Below are 5,157 nucleotides of genomic sequence, written 5' to 3'. Positions count from 1 at the left end.
AAACAGGAAATGTTCTCCCAATAGCAACCATGCTTTTGCCTTCAACCCCACCCCTTCCTCCAGCAGACAGATTATGTCATTTCATCCCAGTTTTCTCGGTCTTAAAGCTGTACCACCTTTCAATCACCGCATTAGAATTAAAATTTCATGTCGAGCTGCTTCAGAGAAAGCCATTTTTAAATTATGTGTTTAAAGACTTGTTCTCCTCAAAGCTACTAGTGAGGTGATGGCAGGAGAATTTTGACATTTTCTTGATGGAACTTTGAGTGTTTAATTTGTGACAGACACTCATCTCCGTCCCATGCCATCTTAGCAGCAGAACAAAAAAAATTTGGAGCTCGGGTTATACACGTCACAGGCAGGGTTCCCGAGGGCAGCCAGCCCGAGCTTTCCACATTGGATGTTCAACAAGGTCCTCAGTTAGTGCTGCAATGGCAACTGTAGAAGTAGACTCGCCGTACATCATGGAGGGGACTTATTCTCGAGAGTTGGAGGCGGAGTGTCTGAGGGCATGTCTCCTACAAAATGTTGATTTTTTTTTTTACACTTGTTTTAGTGCATTTTCCAACATTTTGGAGTCATTTTATATATAGGTACATATTTCCTGATGTATTTTTCTAATTCATATGAGGGAAGGTACTCCACTGAGCTGGACTGCAAACTACATCGAGGAATCACATGCATCTGTTAACAGAATATACTTGCATCTTAACTCGGTTCTTGCTGTACCTCCATGACTTTGTAAGGCTGGAGCCTACGGTTGTGATATCAGTTTGATATTCCTCTGTCTGCTGTTTTGGAGGTTAACCTATTAATTTTAAACAGTCAACACCCCATGATAAAAATAGCGAACAAAGTGGTGTGGTGTGTGTTAACATTCACCCGCTAAGTGTTGTCAGCATGTATTTTAAGGCCTTAATATCATTAATAACATAACAGTATATAGTGAAAGAAAAATGCTCCTCATTGCACTAACTGCCAGAGTTTTACAGTTTTCATCGGAAGCTGGCTGTCCCCATCACCTTGGCCTTGTGTGATTTGCTAGCTTCTACTTTTGGAGCTTGGATCTGATGTAGTTCTCCGGATGGATAATGATAACGGGGATCAGGTGTCAGCGAGGATTAAGCACAGTTGTGTATCTGTATGTGGAAGGTATATCGATGAGGACGAAGCATAATAGAGTTTGGTCCTCGTTTATAGCTTGCCCTCCAAAACTGGAAAGAGGGGGTATACTCAGTACACGCGAGTGTTACTTCCATGTGTCCCAGCCCATAGTGCACGATGCTCATCAAGGTTATTCAACCGTGCAGTTGCATCACAGTCAAACCCAATCCCATCCTCACCTGATATTCACTCACACGCATTTCTCAGCAGGAGTCCCCAGATACCAGTCAGGAGCAGGAACTCTGGCTAACTTTTCCTCTCAAACTCAGGGTGTTGAGATGAATTGACATGCCCCTGCAGCCACCCAGACTGAGGCCAGCCAACTCAGCATTGACCTCCCTGGTCATTATGGCTAGGTGACATACCATGTACCTGCTAAGCTAACAGGGGATAAGATAGCTTTACCTGTTCCATTGTGGACTTGGGAACTGAGGGAACAATAGTGGATTAATGGGATGGACAAGTAGTGGCAGATGGACTAGCAGAACGGACAGATAGGTGACAGATGGACTAGCGTAACGGACAGAATGGTGGCAGATGGACTAGCGAAATAGACAGATAGGTGACAGATGGACGAGCGTAATAGACAGAATGGTGGCAGATGGACTAACGTAATAGACAGATAGGTGACAGATGGACTAATGGAATGGACAGATAGGTGGCAGATGGACTAACGTAATAGACAGATAGGTGACAGATGGACGAGCATAATAGACAGAATGGTGGCAGATGGACTAATGGAATGGACAGATAGGTGGCAGATGGACTAACGTAATAGATAGATAGGTGACAGATGGACGAGCATAATAGACAGAATGGTGGCAGATGGACTAATGGAATGGACAGATAGGTGGCAGATGGACGAGCGTAATGGACAGATAGGCGGCAGATGGACGAGCGGAATGGACAGAATGGTGGCAGATGGACCAGCGTAATAGACAGAATGGTGGCAGATGGACAGCATAATAAACAGATAGGTGGCAGATGGACGAGCGCAATAGACAGATAGGTGACAGATGGACGAGCATAATGGACAGATAGGTGACAGATGGACGAGCGTAATGGACAGATAGGTGGCAGATGGACTAACCGAATAGACAGAATGGTGGCAGATGGACTAGCGTAATAAACAGATAGGTGGTAGATGCATTAGCGGAATGGACAGAATGGTGGCAGGTGGACGAGCGTAATAGACAGAATGGTGGCAGATGGACAGCGCAATAGACGGATAGGTACAGATGGACGAGCGGAATGGACAGATAGGCGGCAGATGGACTAGCGTAATAGACAGAGAGGTACAGATAGACGAGCGTAATAGGGATAGGTGGCAGATGGACTAACCGAATGGACAGATAGGTGGCAGATGGACTAACCGAATGGACAGAGTGTTGGCAGATGGACGAGTGTAATAGACAGATAGGTGACAGATGGACGTGCAGAATGGACAGGTGGGTGGCAAATGGACCAGCGTAATAGATAGGCGGCAGATGGACTAGCATAATAGACAGATAGTTGACAGATGGACTAGCGTAATAGACGGATAGGTGGCAGATGGACGAGCGGAATGGACAGATAGGTGACAGATGGACGAGCGTAATAGACAGATAGGTGACAGATGGACGAGCGTAATAGACAGACAGGTGACAGATGGACGAGCGTAATAGACAGATAGGTGACAGATGGACGAGCGTAATAGACAGATAGGTGGCAGATGGACGAGCGTAATAGACAGAATGGTGGCAGATGGACGAGCGTAATAGACAGAATGGTGGCAGATGGACGAGCGTAATAGACAGATAGGTGACAGATGGACGAGCGGAATGGACAGAATGGTGGCAGATGGATGAGTGTAATAGAGAGATAGGTCGCAGATGGACGAGCGTAATAGATAGGTGGCAGATGGACGAACCGAATGGACAGAGTGTTGGCAGATGGACGAGTGTAATAGACAGATAGTTGACAGATGGACTAGCGTAATAGACAGATAGGTGGCAGATGGACGAGCGTAATAGACAGAAGGGTGGCAGATGGACGAGCGGAATGGACAGAATGGTGGCAGATGGACGAGCGTAATAGACAGATAGGTGACAGATGGACGAGCGTAATAGACAGATAGGTGGCAGATGGACGAGCGGAATGGACAGAATGGTGGCAGATGGACGAGTGTAATAGAGAGATAGGTGACAGATGGACGAGCGTAATAGACAGATAGGTGACAGATGGACGAGCGTAATAGACAGATAGGTGGCAGATGGACGAGCGTAATAGACATATAGGCGGCAGACGGACGAGCGTAATAGACAGATAGGCGGCAGACGGACGAGCGGAATAGACAGATAGGCGGCAGACGGATGAGCGTAATAGACAGATAGGTGGCAGGTGGATGAGCGTAATAGACAGATAGGTGACAGATGGACGAGTGTAATTGACAGAATGGTGACAGATGGACGAGTGTAATAGAGAGATAGGTGACAGATGGACGAGTGTAATTGACAGAATGGTGACAGATGGACGAGCGTAATAGACAGATAGGTGACAGATGGACGAGCGTAATAGACAGATAGGTGACAGATGGACGAGCGTAATAGACAGATAGGTGACAGATGGACGAGCGTAATAGACAGATAGGTGACAGATGGACGAGCGTAATAGACAGATAGGTGGCAGATGGACGAGCGTAATAGACAGATAGGTGACAGATGGACGAGCGTAATAGACAGATAGGTGACAGATGGACGAGCGTAATAGACAGATAGGTGACAGATGGACTAGCGTAATAGACAGAATGGTGACAGATGGACGAGCGTAATAGACAGATAGGTGACAGATGGACGAGCGGAATGGACAGAATGGTGGCAGATGGACGAGCGTAATAGACAGATAGGTGGCAGATGGACGAACCGAATGGACAGAGTGTTGGCAGATGGACGAGTGTAATAGATAGGCGGCAGATGGACTAGCGTAATAGACAGATAGTTGACAGATGGACTAGCGTAATAGACAGATAGGTGACAGATGGACGAGCGTAATAGACAGATAGGTGGCAGATGGACGAGCGTAATAGACAGATAGGTGACAGATGGACTAGCGTAATAGACAGAATGGTGACAGATGGACGAGCGTAATAGACAGATAGGTGGCAGATGGACGAGCGTAATAGACAGATAGGTGACAGATGGACTAGCGTAATAGACAGAATGGTGACAGATGGACGAGCGTAATAGACAGGTGGCAGATGGACGAGCGTAATAGAGAGATAGGTGACAGATGGACGAGCGTAATAGACAGATAGGTGGCAGATGGACGAGTGTAATAGAGAGATAGGTGGCAGATGGACGAGTGTAATAGACAGATAGGTGACAGATGGACGAGCGTAATAGACAGATAGGTGGCAGATTGACGAGCGTAATAGACAGATAGGTGGCAGATGGACGAGCGTAATAGACAGATAGGTGGCAGATGGACGAGCGTAATAGACAGATAGGTGACAGATGGACGAGCGTAATAGACAGATAGGTGACAGATGGACGAGCATAATAGACAGATAGGTGACAGATGGACTAGCGTAATGGACAGATAGGTGGCAGATGGATGAGCGTAATAGACAGAAGGGTGACAGATGGACGAGCATAATAGACAGATAGGTGACAGATGGACTAGCGTAATGGACAGATAGGTGGCAGATGGATGAGCGTAATGGACAGATAGGTGGCAGATGGACGAGCGTAATAGACAGATAGGCGGCAGACGGATGAGCGGAATAGACAGATAGGCGGCAGACGGATGAGCGGAATAGACAGATAGGCGGCAGACGGATGAGCGGAATAGACAGATAGGCGGCAGACAGATGAGCGGAATAGACAGATAGGCGGCAGACGGATGAGCGGAATAGACAGATAGGTGGCAGATGGATGAGCGTAATAGACAGAATGGTGACAGGTGGACGAGCGTAATAGACAGATAGGTGGCAGATGGATGAGTGTAATGGACAGA

Source organism: Heptranchias perlo, chromosome 20 (assembly GCF_035084215.1).
Source record: "Heptranchias perlo isolate sHepPer1 chromosome 20, sHepPer1.hap1, whole genome shotgun sequence".
Classification (NCBI taxonomy): domain Eukaryota; kingdom Metazoa; phylum Chordata; class Chondrichthyes; order Hexanchiformes; family Hexanchidae; genus Heptranchias; species Heptranchias perlo.
This window is presented reverse-complemented; position numbering follows the sequence as displayed.